Genomic DNA, 21,388 nt, shown 5'->3' on the forward strand with positions numbered 1-21,388 from the left:
ATTTACCAGCACAGCTTATTTTCTCCTACACTTCTGAAATGAATATATATATATATATATATATATACATAGGGTAAGGATTCTAAGAGAACCCTCGTCAAATTGAAAACTATGAAAACCATTTTGAACCACTAAAAAAATCTCTATAAAAATATTTAAAAAATTATAAAACAAAAAAACCGAAAATTTTAAAAAAGTAAAAAAAACTAAAATTCTTATATTTCATTCCGGTTTCTTTAAAAAAAATCGAAAAAAGTTTTTTTTAATTCGTGTTATACCTATACACATATGTATACTTTCATTTAAATCTCTAGTTTACGTAATGTACACATATGTACATTATCATTTACCTTAAATTATACATAGGTGTATAAAAAAATATATGTGTACATATATGTACATATTATATATATATATGTATAATTTAGTTAAACTGAGAATTTTATTTATTTGTTTTTTTATAGAAACCGGGATGATAAATAAGAGTTTTGGTTTTTTTAGTTTTTTTATTTTTGTGTTTTTTTTTGTTTTATGATTTTTTTTTATTTTTAGATTTTTTGGGTCCAAACTGGTTCTCATATTTCTCAATTCCCAAAAAGTTCTCACATGATCCTAATCCTATATATGTGTGTGTGTGTGTGTGTACAAACGTCCCCAGGGCATAATCTTAAGACTCCGATACCATATAGAATAATTAAAACAATTATACTATTATGTATTAATATGTTTTATCTAATAAACAATATGTGCTACTTTAAGAGATAAAACACAAATACCTCATGTGCAACACAAGAGCCGCGAGTTAAGTATCACAAGAGCCCTGAGTTAAGCCATTACGAACCTGCTCTTTGTAAAATTAGCGTGTGATAGTTTTTGTGTTCTTTAACTTTTACACGTGTTAGACATTATTGTTTATAACTCCTCATTTTCTTTCATTATTCAGTACTTATTTGAGAAATCTGTTAATTGATTTGAACTCATTGGAATCATTTCATTTTTGTACAACTCATTGTAGTTCAATGGCTGCGAATATTTTTACAACATAAACACAAACTATACCTCACATGCTATATCATTGTTATGATCCTATACTTGTTTGTCATTTGCAAATTAAAACCTCAAGGGTTGTCACTTTTTTATTTTTTGTGTTATTTACTTATATCATGTTCTACATTAAATATATGGATAAGCATATACTAATATGTTTTCAGAAAAGTTCATTTGTAAATTTTGTTGCATGTATATGTTAGAACGTATCTTATTCAATTCATTACAAGTTTACAACGGCGTCCCACTTATTAGATATGATTGATGACAAAACCAGTCATTTTAAAAATACAAATCTACTTCAAGATGTATTTGATTTTACCGTTTTCAATATAAAACAAAAAGGTCATAGGTTGAGTGTGGGGAAATAAAAGATATTTGTTCTTAAAAAAAAACTATTTTCCAAATAAAGCGAAATTAACATACACTAATTCAATAAGCAGTTTTCAAACTCATTCACAAACATGGTCATAGTTGCTACAAATAATGTACAGGGCCGGCTCAATGCTCTCGGATGCCTAAAACTAACTAAAATGCTGAGGCTTTTTTATTTTCTTTTCCTTATGCATATAACGCTAAAGAGTATACAAGAATTATAGAATATAGATTATATGCAGTGATAATGGATATGAATCAATCCTCCTTAGTTGTGCTCATCAATAAGCTACTAATTCTAAAACTAAAAGAATTCTAATTTTAAAATCTCATAACACATAGCACCTATTTAAGACCGAGACCCTATAAAACTGAAAGCCTAAAGCCATTGCCTCATTTAGCTTACCCACGAGACGGCCCTGATAATGTATATGATCAAAATTGTATGTACTTTCACCTTAAGAATTTTTTTTTTTTTAATTTATTTACAGAAGTCTTCCTATGCTTTCTCTAATAACCTTTGTAACAAAAACCGATCTAAAAATATGTGTATAGTTGGGTGCTATAATATTGCAAAGTTTCTTCGTTTATTTAGCCAGAATTTGTAACCAGGTAGACATTTTCTTACGTGCAAAAAAGTATTCACTGATTCGAATTCGTTGTCATTATTCATCATTGTCCTTTTCTTATTAAAATTCAAGGCGATTGGGTGTTATATGAGATGTATATGGTATGCTGATTCAATGTCATGGGGGTGATGGCTACGACGTGAGATCTTATGATCTTAGGCTCGAAACCCGACTCAAGTGGGTTTTCTCACATTGATTGGTTTCCTCTTTGATGATGTTCATAGATGAGTCAGGCTTGGAGCGTCAAAATCAGTATTGACGGTTGATAGTGCGTCTCAGAAAGACTAACTTAGGTATCGGGAGTAGTTCCAAAAACGTTGTTAAAAAAAAGAAAAAAAGTTCAAAGGCTACATATGTTTTACAACATAATTGATGACTAGCTTAACCTCACATTGAAATTTTAGTCTTCACGTACTACACACGTCAGAATTAGTGAAAAATGGCACATTCCTTCTAGTAAATAATTAAATATTCAGATAAAACACTTGGTGAATTATTTATCATACATCAAAGTTGTTTTTTTTTGGGTCACGATACAATTTCCTTACTCTTTGGATCAGTATTTCTATGAATCTTGAACATTTTATTCATTTTACTTCAAATCAAACAAAATTTAACTTTAACTTGTACCAACAAATACATTTAAGATCCCAAAGCACAATAAAGGTATACGTGGATCGGGTATAGAAGTATCGCAAGGATGGAGGCCCAAAGCGGGTAGGTGTCACGCTTCAAAGCAAATAAGCCAACAACTATGCAAGGTAGCATGATGGTTATCACCTCATTCGAATAGGTCCAAGATAGTCCCTTAAAATACACAATAGTGAGCAATGTAAACAATCCTAGCAGGTTATTCATCACCAATCCATTATATGTTTGCATATAACAAAATAACTTATATCATATTTATTGGTTTGGTTAGCATGTTACTAGAGAAAAACATCAATACCTTAGTAACCAACGGAATGGGTTAGAACCCAAGTACACCACTTTAGTTGCGAAAATGGACTTCAAGAGGGTTTAAAGTGGAAAACAAGTGCTAGAGAGACCCAAGCACTTATCTCGGTGCCACCCTCTTGAACGTTTGTTTGGTAAAGTTTACAAACCTCGGAAAATATCAAAGAAGCATTCTTTGAAACACGTGGTCCTTCATGAAAGAATGATGTGACTGCCATTCTACCGTTCATGACAATCGGGAACACAACAAATGAGGTCAAGTGAAAAGGTATGCTAGCGGCGTTTGAGAACTGTAGAACACTTTGCATGAATGCTCCTGAAATTACAAACATGATCACGACACCAAGTACAAGAAACACGATGCTTGTTTTAGGTTTCAACAAGTTAATCGGGGTGTCGATATCTGCCCAGCAATCCTGTAAGTTAAGTTGCAAAAAGGTGAAATCGTTAACTTACTTTGAAAAGAATACGATTATAATTGAGTTTAGATAGTGTAACTAGCTAATTAATTACTTCTTCAAAGTTTGTTATCGTGTGTTTTGGATCTTTGATGCTAGGATCATGTTTGATGGCTTTATCAATCCATTTAACAAACCCTTCTACAAATTCATTTCTCTCCACAGTCTTGCGATCGCCGTTTTGGTGAAAGTCTTTTTCGATTTCCTTAAAGATTGTATTATGATTCAATGACACTCCAAACTTAAGACACTTAATGAGTTCTGTTAACTCGTCTTGATGTATTTTGTCATCACCATTGCTGTCGAATTCTTTAAACAACCTCTATATATATATTAAATAGAATTTCTTTCTAAAAAAAGGAACTTTTTAATTCCACAAAAGAAAAATTTTTTTTACAAGGTATAACTATAAATTCTTATGGTGATTTCATAAGAATTTATAGCATTGTTTTTCACCACCCCTTTTTAATGGTGATTTCATAAGAATTCTTATAAATTCTTATAAGGATACATATAACTATAAATTCTTATGGTGATTTCATAAGAATTTATAGCATTCTCTTTTTGGGGAGTATCTTGAATACATCCCTAATTCTGAGCTTCATGTTACTCCTACCAAGAAACATGTCAGGTAAGGGCATCCCGATTGGATTAAATGGGATGACAGTTTCTCATTTCGAATATGTAAAATCAGAATTTCGATCAAATCACACACCGCAATATACTAGGTCTTCTAATTCGTTAAGAGGTTTATCTAAAAGATTCACAATATAACTAGGAAGACGTTTCAAATACCACACATGCATTACCGGGTATACAAGGTTGATGTAGCCCATTTGATATCTTCGTATCCGAGAATCAACAAACTCGACTCCGCATTGTTCACAAAATTGCGGGTCTTCCTTTTCATCTCCGATTACTCGATAATTTCCACAAGCACAAATTCCACTTTTGATAGGCCCAAAAATTCTTTCACAAAATAATCCATCTTTTTCTGGTTTATTGGTTTTGTAATGAAAGGTATAAGGTTTTGTCACCTCTCCAACAATCTCGCCATTAGGCAGGATTTTTTTGGACCAAGCACTTATTTTTTGAGGAGAAACTAATCCAATTCGGAGTTGTTGATGTGTATATAGATCGATCATAGAAGAAAACTTCTGCTTCATTTCGATTAAGCTTCCTTCCTATTAAGCAGGAAAGTCTTCTCAGATACAAGAAAATGATTCAGTTCCAGAGCTAAAGATCGTAGTTCTTGAACGAACAACCGAAAAGATTCTGGAGCATCTTTAGGAGTCGGTATTCTTCCTCCAAAGATTATAGTACCAAGTACTTCTTGGCGAGCTCTAATATGATCAGATTTATAAGTAAGCATCTCTTGTAAAATATAAGCAACACCAAACCCCTCTAAAGCCCAAACCTCCATTTCTCCTACTCGTTGCCCCCCTTTCTTGGCCCTTCCTTTAAGGGGTTGTTATGTAAGACGTGAATAACGCCCACTGGAACGCCCATGGATTTTATCATCAACTTGATGAATTAATTTCAAGATATAAGGCTTTCCTATTATAACAGGTTGTTCAAAAGGATCCCCCGTTCTTCCATCAAATATTCTGCTTTTTCCTGGAGACTCGGGTTCAAATATCCATGGATTTGTTGTGTGCTTACTGGCTTCATATAATTCAAAAAACACTAGTTTTCTCGAAGCTTCTTGTTCATATCTCTCATCAAAAGGCGCTATTCGATAATGTCTGTCTAGCAAATCCCCCGCTAACCCGAGTGAAGATTCAAAAATTTGTCTTACATTCATTCGCGAAGGTACTCCTAATGGATTGAAGACCAAATCAACAGGTCTTTCATCTTGCAAATAAGGCATATCTTGTCTAGGTAAAATTTTTGAAATGATACCCTTATTTCCATGTCTTCCAGCTACTTTATCGCCTACTTTTATTTCACGTTTCTGTAAAATATATACACGAATACTTTCTGTTTTCTCTGTCTCATCTGTCTTAGAGCTCTGGACCCATCTCACATCAATAACCCGACCCATGCCGCCTATAGGTAGTTTTAGACAAGTTTCTTTTGAAGTATATACCCGCATGCCAAGTATGGTTCGTAACAATCTATCTTCCGGGGCATATGATGATTCTTTCACCATTTGGGGCGTTAATTTACCTACTAAAATATCACCTGTTTCGACCCAAGATCCCAGCATTACAATTCCATTTTTGTCTAAATTTCGTAGTAAATGGACTTCTAAATGCGGTATTTCATTAGTGACCCTTTCGGGGCCTTGGTTAATCTGAATTTCATATTTACATATATGAAAAGAAGTATAAATATCTTCATATACTAAGCGCTCGCTAATGAGTACTGCATCTTCAAAATTGTAACCTTCCCATGGCATATAATGTGACATTCGTCAAATTTCGATTCGTATTTGTATTTGTAAACCCGACCCGATGGGTCGTTTCGATGTATTAAATGTTTTAATAAAGTGATTCTCGACATTTAATGTTCATTATTCGTTGTTCATTGTTATAAATTCCCAAGCCTTAACGTACGAGTAAACGCATAAATAATCCAAAACCGAACACTATTTAATTCGATTATTTAGTTTAGGGTTAAAAGTGTAAAATTTGAAAACTTATTTTAACTTAAAAGAATTTAAAATTTCTTTTAAAAGGTTATGAAACTTGAGGGACCAGAAATGAAAATAATTCAAATTATATTATTAAAATACCCAACCCTAGCCGCGCCCCCCCTCTCTTCCTCGTTTTTCTGGCCCGGTTTTCCGGCCACCGGAAAAACGGCTCCGGCCGCCTCCAACCTTCCTTTAAGACTTTTTTTTATATAAAATAAATTATATAAAACTCAATTATCTTCGTAAATACACCCTAACAACCTATTTAATTATCGTATAACAACCTATAAATCGCGATTAATACCCGTGATCCTCGCCAGAAAATCTGGATAACCAAATCAACGAATTAATGCGTATACGCTCCACCCCGTAGTATAAATAGAACCCAAACCTTCGTCACAACTTGCTCATCCTCTCCAACCCCCCCTCTAATACACAGATTTTCTGTAATTGGGAGATTCTTTAATTTATTTTCCGGCAACCGGGTTTCGACCAAAACAATACATTATAAGGTAATTGTTATATGTTTTTTAGTGTTGATGAACCAACAAACAAAACCCCTAAACTTAATTGAGCAAACATGGAACAGAATCACCAATTGAAATTCTAGGGTTCTTCTTGAAGAAGATGAACCTGAAGTATATTATATATATATATATATATATATATATATATATATATATATATATTCTTATGTTTTCAATGAATGTAAATTCAGCTCAACTGGTTAACGCGTATGGATAACAAATAAGAGACCCGGGTTCGAAACCCGGGTCACGCATGCCTTCCTTCTTTTTTTTATATAACATGTTATTATTTAACCAAAATTATTAGAAACTGTTATTATATTTAAACAAGGGAAACCAAGCATAAACGAATGTTCACCCTAGCTCAACTGGTTACACACTGCACATGTAAACCTCAAGACCCGGGTTCGAAACCCGGGTCAGCCATATTCCTTTTATTTAATTTTTCACCTAATTAATAAATCCTTTTTAATCATTAAAAATCAAAATAAATTTATAAAAAAAAACCTTTTTAAATTAAATAAAAATTATGTAAATTAACTATAAAATATAACTCACCATCTCACCATTAAAAACCAAGTTTCTCGTTTTCATAAGCCGCTATTAAAAATCATTTAATAATTGCAAAGTAAACTTTAATTCTCTAAAAATCGTTTGGTTAAAGCAACAATTATATTTTCGACTTATAAACAATAGTTCAAGCTTTTTGAACATATAAATTTTGTTTTCTCGCCATTAAAGTGCTTAAATTGTATTAATAACCAAGTCATCGTTAAAACATAAATAATAATATAATAATCTAAGAGCCATAAGATTCGTAATAAAATTATAAAATAATGACTAAATTCTAAAAATTATTCGTGCAATTAATCAACTTTAGAATCCCGTTAGAATAGCCGTTAAAAGTCGTGTTTATTCTTATTTATAGTTCGTACGGATTGACCGCTTCGGTTTCCTTTGACGCCTTCAAGTTATTCTTATTCCTTTTTCACTACAACTACTAAGGTGAGTTTTTCACCACCCTTTTTTAATTTTTTAATGTTTTGGGGTAGCATATGGATCCTTATGAAAAATTCAAGCATTATTTCTTCTATTACAAAACTACAATTCGTATATGGACTTGTGTGTTACTTGTATTACTTGCACGAATATTACTTGCACGATTGGGAAGCCTCATTAAGTATGATCATACGCCCCCCTTTGCACTCTGGTCCATTTGTACCGAGTGGAAAAGGGCCTCATTATCCAAGTACGTTGGTTGTTACTAATTGGAAAGGACCTTACTTGCGCGATTATCCAAGTACGTTGGTTGTACCAACTGGAAAGGACTTACTCGTTTATCACATGTCTATGAATTGTATGGTTTTTATGTACGTATTTAAACTGTGGAAACTCACCAGCTAATTTATAGCTGACCATATTTTATACATATGTTACAGGTACCGTGATTAGAGGTTGAAGTATTGAAGACACTTAGATTACTTAGGGTATTTCAATAAAAGAACTATTGTGATGGTTATGTTTTGGTTTGAACTTGTATTGTTACTTTCGAACTTGTGTTACATGACTTATTAAATGAATTAATGTTATTATGGTCACTTAATAGTGCCACGTGTGTTTGAGCAATCTGTACGTCACACTCGGGCGTTTCCGCTTAAGCCGGGGTGTTACATATAAGCTACTAATACATTTTTCCCCAAAGCGAGTTCGCCACCAACTATAGCAGCACCAAATGCTAAAATTTTTCCCTTTTTAATGCATTTACCCCACCGAACCTGGGGTTTTTGATGCATACAAGTATTTTTGTTGGAACGTTGACACATAACTAATGGAATCCTCAGAGTATCCCCATTACCTGATAAAAGGATCTTGTCAGTATCGGTATAAAAAATCTTTCCTTCGTGTTCGGCTATAGCAAGAGCCCCTGAATCTAGAGCCGCTTGGCCTTCCAATCCAGTTCCAACAATGCACTTCTCGGACTGAGAAAGAGGGACTGCTTGGCGTTGCATATTAGAACTCATTAAAGCCCGATTCGCGTCATTATGCACAATAAAAGGAATGAGGGAAGCTCCAATAGAAAAATATTGGAAGGCAAAAATACTTCGAAGATGAACCTGTTCCCATGCAATAGTCAGGAATTCTTGATGATATCGAGCTGGAACAACCTGTTCTTCCTGAACACCCTGATTCAAGGCAAAAGAATTTCTTGCCGCTACCATATAGTATTCATCTCTACCCGATGATAAATAAAGCATCTGTGCCCCTTTTGATCTCTCAGAAATTTTATAAAACGGACTTTCTAGAGACCCCCAACGGCCAATCCTCGCATGAATTGCTAAGGATCCAATAAGTCCAACATTTATTCCTTCAGATGTGTCAATTGGGAAAATACGCCCATAGTGACTAGGAAGAATATCTCGTATTGGAAAAGTAGCAGTTCGCGCAGTCAATCTCCCCGGGCCCAAATAACTCAATTTTCTCCCGTGAACTATTTGTGTCAATGGATTAGTTAGATCCAAAACTTGAGATAATGGGTGTAAACGGAAAAAAACTTTATAAGTATCTGTTAATGGAGTTGAATTTACCAAGTTCTAAGGAGTTGGTGTTCAGTTATGCTTAAGTGCTGCATATATGTTTCCTCGAGCCATATTTTCTAAACAAACTAAGGCCAACCCAAATTGCTCTTGTAAAAGATCCGCTACAGAACGAATACGTTTATTTTGTGTCACACCCCGACTCAGGGCCTGGGTGTGTGACTCGTAAGTTGGTACCTATTTTGTAAATATATCAGAGTTAAAAGTTGTAAAGCGGAAGACTTTTAAATAAAATATTATTATATTCAAAACACAGGGTTTGAAACACCCGTTAAGTTATACAAAAGTGTTTGGATATTAAAACCATGATTTACATTATTTTAATATTAAAACATCCTTTGAGCCATCAGATCGTCTAACGGCTATCCTCTGTCTCCAACCACATATTCTCCATTACCTGTAAATCAGTTATAAAAATACGTCAGCAACACATGCTGGTAAACACGCTGACACAAAATATTTTTAAGTTACTCAGTTATCCCCTCGGGTATCTTGTGACCCGGCCCATCGTGGCTTAGGAAACAACCAAGTTAAATATACTATTATAAACCTCCAGTTATACTTGAAACCTCTCAGCGATACCGCAGCATCGAGGTCTTGGCAACTATTCAATATACACGAGATAATCCCCTCTCGGACATTACTTGGGTCCGGCCCAACGTGGCGGAGGCATTAGCAAGTGTGGTGCGGTGTGCCCACTGTCTATCCACATATGTAAGGATCCAGACAAACGTATACAATAGCCTGAGGGCTAGTATAACTTTTGTTTATAAAGTTTTAGGGATATAATCCCATGCAAACATTTAAGACTTTGTTTTATAAAAAGTTGGACGTATTCACCTTTCTTCTTGGTTGGTGTTTCTCACCAAGTTGTCTCGTTACCTCGGACCTATAGTACGAGAGTAACATTTTATAAGTACTAGATCAACGATCTAGCTTCAGACCTTTAGTCTGATTGCATAGCTTTTACCTTGACATATGGACCTCTAGTCCTTTAAGGATCTCTAGTCCTTTCTTGTTAATCACTTATAAACCTTTGTTTCTTCATTGTGAAGAAACATATATTTCAACTTTCTTTTATTATAAAATTTTTATATATAATAAAGAAGTATTATTTTTATCTATAATCTCGACTTTATGAAATTCTTATTTTTTTTCACTTTTATAAAATCAAGGTACAGGCTATATCCCTGACTAGGGTCTAAGCCATTTATATTATAATAATCGGGCAGAACCCCTACCTTGAATGGCTTATAACTCGAAACGTTTATACTCTACTTGAACCGCACTTCTATTTGGACCGCACTTCTACTTGAAAGAAGGTCAAGAGAGAGTATTTAGGTAGGGTTATGGCACTCATTTCGAGGTAAGGCTTGTCGGGATATCGCCATCTCGGGGTCGTGGCACGCTAATCGAGGTATTGTGTGTAAGTAGGAGTGTGTTGAATGAGTGAGGACCACCCCCATGGCCGGCCTATTTATAGAAATTTTTATGCAACTTCGCGTATCGCGAAGCAGCTTCGCTGAGTCGCCGCGTAGACTTGCCACGTGTCGCCAAGTGTCGTTCCTGTCTCTCCACGTGTACTGCATCCGTGAATATGCACAACTTGGATTCTTCGCGTATCGCGAAGATGCAAAATTTTGAATCTGTTCATTTTTAGTCCCTGGTCTTTTGATAACTTGTCATATCTTGATCTTATCATCATCCAAAAATACAAAGGCAGCTCTTAAGCGGCTCGCGGCGATGCGAACGTGCGAAGTTCAAAGTGCGCCATCATTGCACCCATCGCCCTTCACACGAGCCCGTGCCCATGCGCGTCGGGTGTTTCGCACCCTCCGCTAGGACTAGGGAGAGTGGTTGGTCACTTAAGAACATTTCCATGGAATGTTCTCTCCTTATAAAGTGCTTTATTTTTCTTTCTTTTTCCGATGTGGGATGGAGTATCCTTATTCCCTTTCTTAACATAAACTTATGTTATCCTTTACTTTATTTTACCCACTACTTATATCATAAATATTTTTAGTCCCTTAACTTTATTATTTGTCAAAATTTGTCCAAAAATTTTCGTGATGTTACATTTTGCAAATGATTCATATCGTCAAGTGTACCCATTCCAAATTTGATTCGAATCAAACGATCCGCGGCTGCCAATATATCTCTCGGTAACAAAAATTTATTGTTCTAGGGTATATCAAGGTTTAGTCTCCGATTCATATTTCGTCGACCAATCCCTCCCAATTCACATCTTTGTTGAAAGAATTTTATTTGTAAATCCTTAGATAAGGATTCAGAAAATACCGGATCTCCCTCTATACAAGCAAATTGTTGATAAAATTCCAAAATAGCATTTTCTTTTGACCCTATTTTTTTTATCATTCAGAAAAGACAAAAATAGTTCAGGATAGCAAACATTCTCTTGAATTTCTCTTATATTCAACCCCATTGCTGATAATAGAACTAGAATAGATAGTTTTTGTTGCCTACTCACGCGAACCCATATCATTGCTTTTCTATCAATTTCTAATTCTAATCTTCCTCCCCAATCTAATATTATGGTGCCAGTATAGACCGAAATTCCGTTATCGTTTAATTTTGACTGGTAATAAATACCGGGACTTTGCAATATTTGATTGATCACAATTCTATAGATTCCATTTACTATAAAAGCTCCCAGAGAAGTCATTAGAGGGATCTTTCCTATCAAAATTGTTTGTTCTTGGATATACTTACGCCTATCGTTTTTCCAAATGAGTCTCGCGGATACATATAATTCAGAAGAATATGTGAGTGATTCATACACAGCATCTCTTTCCTTTATCAGGGGTTCTATCAATTGATATCTTTCCAAAAATAATTCAAAGTCAATTTCTTGATTTGTATCTTCAATTTTTGGAAACTCAGAAAGCTCCTCTGCCAAACCCTGATAAATGAACCTACAAAATCCTTCAAATTGTATCTGATTAAATCCAGGTATTGTGGACATTGCGTCTATCCCGGATTATTTTGAAATTGTAAGTTATTTATATTCATCCATATCGAATTCTAAAAAAAAATACCATTTAGGCTGGCTCATTATCCATCAAATATCAAATAAAATCCTATAGATCTAGCGATGATGGAATTTCGATTCTATGAATCTTTGACTGGAATCTATGAGATAGGTGAAATAAAAATTGATACTGAACTTATTTTAAGGGATGCAACAGGAATGGAATTTATAAAACAGTCCTAGAAAAAGAATTCTACCATTTAGGCTTACTCTGCTTTGGGATTTTTTTAGAATATCAAATATCAAAACTGATTCAGTTTCTTATATTATAATATATAATATAATGTATAACGGTATTGAAATTCTGATTTACTTGAATATAATATTGAATACCAGAAAACTATATGAATGTTGTATTTATTAACTTAACACGCGCGGATATACCTAATCTATATTTCCGTCTTCTCTATTCTTTTATTGCCCTCCTGTGTGTGTGTGTGTCTATATATATATATATATATATATATATATAGAGAGAGAGAGAGAGAGAGGAAGTATAGAATGAAAACCCATTTAAGTTGTGAAAACCATATGTAACATCGTTTTTTTGCACACGTAATATATGTTGTAACATTTAATACAAAACATCGAAACATAAAAAAAAATTTGTTTTGCTATTTTTTAACATTTTTTTACTAATTCTTTTATATGTTTTCAGAAGAGAGAAAATGTTATATTTATGTTTATATTTTTTATTAACTTTAATTGTGGACCACATTATTCAAACTTTAATTAAAAACATGTGGTTGAGAATGATTTTCTAGAGTTTTCACAACTCAATTGGGTTTTTATTTTAACCTAACCCACATATATATACATATATATATATACACAATTAAAGTTAATAAAAAATGTAAACATACATATAATTTTCTCTCTCCTGAAAACATATAAATAAATTAGTAAAAAAATGTTAAAAATAGCAAAACAATTTTTTTTGATGTTTTGTATTAAATGTTACAACATATATTATGTGTGCAAAAAAAAAACGACGTTACATAAGGTTTTTCACGTGTTTTCACAACTCAAATGGGTTTTCATTTTATTTTTCCCCTATATATATATATAAACAAGAAACATATATAAATCATCAAACTTAATTTTAACAAACCCGGAATGGAAGAGATCAGATCAAGACAATAGTTACGCTTCTATCTTTTCTCTGTCGGGTTCTCCGTTTGCTTTCACTATTTCGCGTTCTTCAAGGAGTTGTCTCAGAAGATTCTTGGCATGATTTGCTCTATTCTAGTGAGATCTTCACGCTTCCTTTGGATTGCTACTTTCACAACATGTAATTAAAAAGGAATAAATTGCAACGTAATTTAGAGTTGGCGGGAGCACTTTTCACGTGCAATTTATAAAACAGTGTCTCATACCTGTTTCCAAATATTTTTTGAAACAGTATTGGAATCTGAAATGTTTGCGTCATCCTTCCATTTTTTCAGCCATTTAGCGCATCCTTTTTTGAACTCTAACCAGCTGATATTGCCACTGTTATCATCATCGAAGTGGGACAAAATCTCCGCTTTGGCGTAATCCTTGGCGTGATCCTCCTCCAATTTGAATACATCTTTAATCAAACCTTCTAGCTCAACATGTGATATGCATTTGTCTTCATCTTTGTCAGCTTTTTTAAATATGCTGCATGATTGTATAGTGAGGATTAGTTCTAATAGTGGAGCTACATTGATCTTTTTTTATAGGAATATGTGATTTGGAGAAAACTAGAGTGGGCTAATAGATTTTTAGTATATTTAGGTAGTAGTCCGCTACCTCTAGCTAGCAGACTTTAAGATCATGTGTAGTGTAACCCTTCACATAGAGGCGTTATGCGATAAGTAGCAGACGTGTCATAAGAGGGGGCTTTATCCGAAAAATGTGGTATAAAGGCCATAACCTCCATTTCAGTCATTATACAATTATTAATTAATTTTTATAATTTAAATAAAATATCTCCCTATATAATAAAAGAGTGGGTTTTCAAGAAACCTTTCTTTTCTATAATTAACAAAGAGTTTTCAAAGTGCCACATGTCAATTCCTATTATTTTTTAATTATTTTGAATTCAAAACCCAATATCTTTCATTGTATTATAAATTAATAAGGAGTTTTCAAAGTGACACATGACAAGTGAGTTTTCCATCAAATTCTTCTTTTATTTTTTACCAAATTTCTTCAAAGTGTCACATGACATTTCTTAATTATTTTTAATTACTTTAATTCAATTTCAAAATCAAACTTGCGATGCCTATCATATTCAGAATTTTTTTTCATCCCAATTCACATGCTCTAACCCTAGCAATCACTATCTACCTATTACACTGAAATTCATCAGTATTCAAGTCAACAAACCTTTGTAATAAAATTCACATATTCAATTGTTTCACCTTCACAGATTCAATCGGGTTAACATCCTCAATTGGATTAAATCGATTCACAGGTTCAATCGATCAATCTTCTTAATGCGATTCATTTAATCCGAAACATGTAATCTGATTCACGTAGTTGATTTATATGTAATCCGTTGTCTTTCAGTTGAAACCCTATTTCTATGATCATTATATAACACCAATTTTTTACTTAGAGATATATTACAAACAAAATAAAGTATGCCATCAGTTATCGATAAGTCTTATTTAAATAAAGACATATTATCTTTAAAAACACATATTAAAATATCCAAAAAGCAAGTTGATACAGTACAAGATTCAGTGTTTAATAGATAAACGAGTAAATGTCTTCAAATATGCAATGTTTGAATTACTTTTATTCTTAGTTGATTGTTTTAAAAGAACTATGGACTTTTTATTGTTTTTAAGGAGATGATGTGTTCTACATTTAACAATACTACATTGCGAATATCTCTATGTAATATTACTGATGGTATATTTCTCTCTACTCTTATTTTTATTATTGATTACAAAATAGTTATTTATTTATTTAGTAAAACTATCATCTTTATTTTTTATTTTTTTATATAGGTATCACCAATGAGAATTTAGTCTCTACACAAGAAAGATTAACCACAAATTGTAAGTTTCATTTTTTTTAATTGGTCATGTTACTATTATATTATATTATATTATATTTTAAAGTTTAGCTATCTTAAAGGAAAATCGAAGGATAAGAAAAATGGTTTGTGATAACAAAAAGAAGAACCCCTCCCAAATATCTTATCAGTCTGCATATCATAATGCAACTTTATATCACTCTTATCATACAATTAATTGTACGTAATTTTAAATAACTGGCTTGGGTTCATGTTTAGTTCAACATAATTGTAAATAGTTTTATTGAAATTTAATTGAGATACATTAAAATTTTCTGATACATATGTTGCGATGACCGTAACCCAAAGTCAAGGAAATATTTAGAGAATTGTAATTTATATGTTTACTTAAAGTAGTATAATTGTTTTTATAATATGAACACATTATCTATCTTATTATGTATATATATGTTTTTTTATTTTGTTTTATTATATTTTGACAAACCCGTGTGTCACACGGGTTCTAACCTAGTAAATATTATGAATAGGTGATTGGTTGGATCGAGTTTGTGATGATATAAAAGCCTAAAAGGGAGGAGACGCTATATATGTACATAAAGATACTCTAGTTTTCCCTAAATCCCCCGTGTTAGAAAATTATAAAAAATGAATGGAAATTAATATATTAGGTTATTAATACTATAACTCTTCATATGTTAAAACTCTTGAGTAGAGTTTTCTTTATGGCACGTATTGGATTTTATTAGAGAATTAAGTCTCTAATTAAGTGAAGCTCTTTACTCACCCTTAACTCTTGTATAATATAGTAGGCTATGTGCCTCATTGGAAAGGGCTAGAAAAATGAGAAGATAGGAACTTCAAGGAGAAAATACATGCATGCATGAAGAGTTATGATGAAGAAGAAATCTTTAAAGACCCATATGTTGAGAATATATAGAGATGCGTTTCTCCATTTGATTGCTATACCTTTTCATTCTTTTTATTTTTCCCACAAGTTCTAACACTACAATTTAACTAATGTAGCCTCGGGCGTGTGGACATCTCCGACAGTACAAACTGCTCCGGTTGTTGTACCCTGAGAGACAGACGCGTTGTCTAATGTAGAGGCGCGGAATCTGTTTTAAGGGAAGCGTGTTGAACACATGTCTCAGCCTCAACCGTCAACATTAGTTTGTTCGTTTTTGTAGCAAAGGATCATACAAGAAGATACACATCAAGCTCTCGTTGAAGACTACATGAAAGATCGTTCGAGAATACGCGATTCAAGAAGCTTAGTCTATGACCAATGTGATGAAGACACAAGACGAAGCTATTACATGAAGTACCTGATGAAGGCGCATTATCTTATCTATTTTGAATATAAAAAAATTATTCTTTTTATTCGATTTTGTAAATGATATTGTACTCCTATATTTCCCATTACTAACGAGAGTATCATTAGTGTTTATTTCATTTTAATAAAAAGTGAACCATGTCCTACACCCTGTTCATGTAAAATAATCGAGCCCCATCGCATATAGAAATCGGCAATTGTTAAACCTTTCGAATACTTCAAAATTAGGGTCTCCATGCTCATCAATGAATTTTGATTCGGCAAGCCTTTGGACATGATAGAAGAACCTAAGTCGCAAATTCTCTTCCTTCAAGTATGCCAAGCTTCTGTACTGAACCCATTGATCCCCAATCTACTTGCAAAACATCAAGAAATTTATTTAACATGAATTCGATAAAGAAAAATATGCATGGTGGTTGTTGTAGGTACCTGGTAACCAAAGTATATGGCCAGTGACACTAATGAAACTATGAGTGTGAATAAAATCGCATCCGAACTTTTAAAGTTGCTACTTCCACGATTGCAAACGGAATCAATGATAGAAGCATGATGCCGGCTATTTTCCTAGTCCATTCGTCGATATTAACACCATTATCTACCACACAAGTGTCAAAATATATCTATAAATCACTGATACACAAATAAGTATTTAGAACAGAAAAAATGGTTGTAGATTATAATGATCTAGCCATTGAGAATTGAAAGTTTGTCTATGGGTGGCAAGCATTTAGTTGATGAATCTTGTTGGCTTTCGTCTTCGTGTAAGGGCTCCTTTCCGTGAAACTTATCTCTGTTTAAGATTATGTGAAGTCCCCATATAAACGTGAGACTGATGAGGGTTGATCCTGCATATATGTGCACCCCGAAAGCCACTTGGTTCTGGGCGGCTGAGTTTGTAGAAAGTATACCAGCCCCTACAACAACAAATTAAAAAAAAATCATTTTGGCATTAGTTCACCGAGGTGTCGATTGCTCGGGTATAGCCTAATCTCATATGGTAAAAGTTTCTAAAGCTAATCTCATACCAAGGTCTCAGGCTAGTAAAAAAGTTGGATCATATTCTAGTATTCTAGTACGAAAATGGGAAATAACAACCAAAAGATATGCGGAAATTAAAGACATGTAGAATAGTGGCAATTTAAAAAATAACTATAAGTCAACCTTAATTATGGTCTTAATCAGTTGTCAATTTTAAGGCCGAAATTATGGTGTGTGTGTTTGTGGGGTGGGGTGGGGTGGGGGGGGGGGGGGATTTTCTAGTGTTATTTACATGTAAAAAAACATATTAATAAACCCGATTGGTCTCCTTAAAATTTAGATTGATCAGCCCCCCTCCATAAAAGCCTCATGGCTTCGGGATTACTACTATAAGGTAGTGTTTGGTATGCATGAATGATAGGGAGAATGAAATGATTCATTGGGTAGGAATGAAAAAAATGGTGTTTGGTTGCTCAATGAAATGAAATCATCCATTACACATGGAATCCCATTCCATCAAAACCATTCCTTCCTACCCCCTTCTTTTTTTTTTCATTTCATTCCTCCTTCACCCTACTTTCTCAACAACACATCACCACCTAACAACAACAACTACCACTACCATCTCCATCACTGACACCTTACCGCAACCATCACCGCCTCCGCTACCACCAGCGCAACCACCGCTACCGCCGTCGCCACTGTCGTCGTTGTAACCATCGAAAACATTGTCACCGCCTCCGCCTGACCATCACCGCCACCCTACCATTGCCATCACTACCAATGCTATCACCGCTTGACCACCGCCACCCCCACCACCACCGTCGCCACTGCCACTACCATTTTCATCGCCAGAGCTAACACCACCACCGTCGCCATTGCGGGTTTTTTTTTTGGTGAAAAAAATTATTTTGATATAAGAGTATTTTTATTATTTCAATTTCAATCATAAAATTTTTTAGGATACCAAACAACATAAAGTAGTAATTCATTTCATTCTCATAGGTTAACCAAACAATACAAAGGAATGGAATGATCCATTTCATTCCCTTGTCCATTCCATTCCCCCTTCATTCCATTACCTATAATCAAACATATAGTAAAAGTATAAATGGTCAAAAGGGCATTTGCGACCAATTGGAAGATCACAAATGATTATTTTTGTACTAGGTGTATTATGTATATCTACAAACATGAAATTAACAACAATAATATATGAAGATAGTGAGAAGTTTACCAATAACTATGACTATTCTTGGCAAAGCCATTGGTACCCTTACCCTGAAAACACTTGCACCAAACTTCTTATCTCCGAGTAACATAAACAAAGCCTGGCTTCCATCATGTATCCATTCTTCCCCCTTCATCATCAAATACGTATACATAACCATCAGGAACTCCCCTTCGGCCATCATGTCCGCACATGGCAAGAAACCATAGATGCTATGACACCTCTTCTCGCCATACACCACCGTTGTAATATAGTTACTAGTATTCCCGTTATTCACGTCGTGAATCCCGTCTGAGATCGTTAACGACGCTGAATATGGTTCGAGTTCTAACCACCAGCCTTTCACCGTGCCAACGATTGTTAGCATGATGAAAGTCAAGCGGAGACATGTCATTTTCGACATGTTACAATGAAAAGTGGTTATCTGGATCTAAAGGAGTAGATGTTGTGTTCTTGCTAGATTCACCTGAAGAGGTTATATATAAGAGGCCTAAGAACATGTTGTATAATTTAATGAGCTTAAGGTCGTTGTTAAATTAATTAATATTAGTTAATCCAGGCAACATCTAACTAATATATTAAAGCAATACATGTTTCACATGGCTTTCAAATATGTCATCCACATAGGGTGCCAACTAATCAATTTCCATTTATACATATTTCACCTAATTAAATAATTTTTTAATTATCATTCATTCAATTTAATTATTTTTTATGTTAAATGATATAATAATTAATGCATTAATTACTATTTAATATTTATTAATGCATTATAATTGTTTTAGAATATGCTTGATTTCACTCATAACTTGTATCAAATATGTAATTTTTTTTTACATTATATCATTTTTCAGCCCACGTAATACACTTGTTATTAACCTAATGATATATAAAAAAGAAGGGGAAGTACTTAAATATGTTCTAAAGTACCCTCATGTTAGTATACGTTGCAAAGAGAAGCCTTTATATTTGGATTAAGATAGAAAATAACCCTTTATATGATAGGAATTTATATTCTCCGTTAGTTTCACCCAAAGAACGTTCCTGTTTAGGAGGTTAAGTTGACATTAAGCTACATTAATCAGAATACATTATGAAATTGTTCTTACATGCATTATTTCTTGAAATCCGTTTACATATATATGTTTATATAGTAACATGATCACATTAACTACATAGTAAATGTTTACTATTGTTGAAATATAGTCATTAAGTCACTTGTATAGTCGGTAGGAAATGATCTATCAATGGGAAGGTAGAGAAGTAGGAATCGGCGCCTAAGTCCGATGCTGAAGTTTGCTATCGATAGGGAATAAAGCTCGGTAGCTTGTGTTTACTACTGAGAGGGTTAGAATAAGAGCTTCAGTGACTTATTTCTCTACCGAAGTATAATAGGAAGATTCTCGCATGTTTATGTTTGTTGTAATCGTTTAGTTACTTGACATAGGTACATAAACGATGAAGGGAAAGTTGTGAAGAGAGTTCGACGGTGTCGACAAAGTTTGATTTGGAAAAAAGTTCGATGGTAAAACGTCTTTGGATTATGGAGGGTGAAAATGAAGGCACTACTCGTGTAATGGGCATTGGTGGATGATTAACTAGATAACGCGAGAGTTCTTCACCATGCACAAGAAAGTAGTAATTTGTAATTACCTAGTTTTATTTAAACTAAAAAATAGTGTTCTGTAATTACCTTAGAGTTTAGGGGCACTTTTATAAATTTTAGAAAGATTGAGATTTTTGTGCGAATATGAGCTGATCTGTCCATTTTAATATTAAACTATATTATGAAAAATATTATAGCGTAGTCATGGTGGAGAAAGGGCGTAATTACAAGGACGCAATAATAATAACGCAATTTTCCCATTTCCTTACGTCACATGAATGTATAATACCTTTTATTAATTATGTAATTCATTAATCATTAGTATGATAGTACATGTAGATAATAAAAAATAATTGAAGTTTATGATAAACTAATATCACTTGATAGTTGTTAACACACACAGAAGAAGAAAAAAAGTTCAGCTCATCTCTCTATCTCTCTCTCCCTCTCTAAACCTGAAACTTTTGTTGATTGTTTAACCAATAATATCTTTTACGTAGCTTCTTTGGTGTATTTATGTCCTTTTTACCGTAAAGTCAGGAGTATTTATGTCCTTTTATCTATTTGGATGAAAGTGACAAGGACGAAAAAAAAAAAAAAACCTTTTGATAAACCCTTAAACCAACACCCACCATAGCCTTCATTTTCGGTTGCCTCCTCGATCTATTGCATTTCCGATTGTCTTCCCTAACTAAAAATAAAAAAATATATCTAATTACAATATGAGAGTTCATATTGTAATTTATGAGATATAATCTACATACGCACATATGTAAACAAAGTAGCTTCAAGATACAAGCATTACATGACTACGTATATGCAAACATACGACAACATACATGTAAATACTATAGTTACGTATACGTGAACACACATGAGCTATATACATATATGTAAACATACATGTAAATATACTATATGTAAACGCATACTCAAAATCTATATTAAATAAAATT

General features: G+C 33.5%; 1 pseudogene across 1 annotated transcript; it reads right to left on the reverse strand.

Annotated features, from left to right (window-relative positions):
* Positions 1-3,061: 3,061 nt before the first annotated feature.
* On the reverse strand, positions 3,062-19,362 carry LOC143576729 (sodium/calcium exchanger NCL-like; annotated as a pseudogene). The gene is made up of 8 exons (XR_013142992.1): positions 18,833-19,362; positions 17,307-17,531; positions 17,047-17,212; positions 16,824-16,969; positions 13,651-13,915; positions 13,422-13,563; positions 3,522-3,786; positions 3,062-3,424 (listed from the first exon to the last, which is right to left on the reverse strand). The product of XR_013142992.1 is annotated as a sodium/calcium exchanger NCL-like (transcript).
* Positions 19,363-21,388: the final 2,026 nt, after the last annotated feature.

The sequence above is a fragment of the Bidens hawaiensis genome, unplaced genomic scaffold, assembly GCF_021521415.1.
Source record: "Bidens hawaiensis isolate Kalapana, Puna unplaced genomic scaffold, B.hawaiensis_p1.1 tig00028274_1, whole genome shotgun sequence".
In the NCBI taxonomy this organism is placed as follows: domain Eukaryota; kingdom Viridiplantae; phylum Streptophyta; class Magnoliopsida; order Asterales; family Asteraceae; genus Bidens; species Bidens hawaiensis.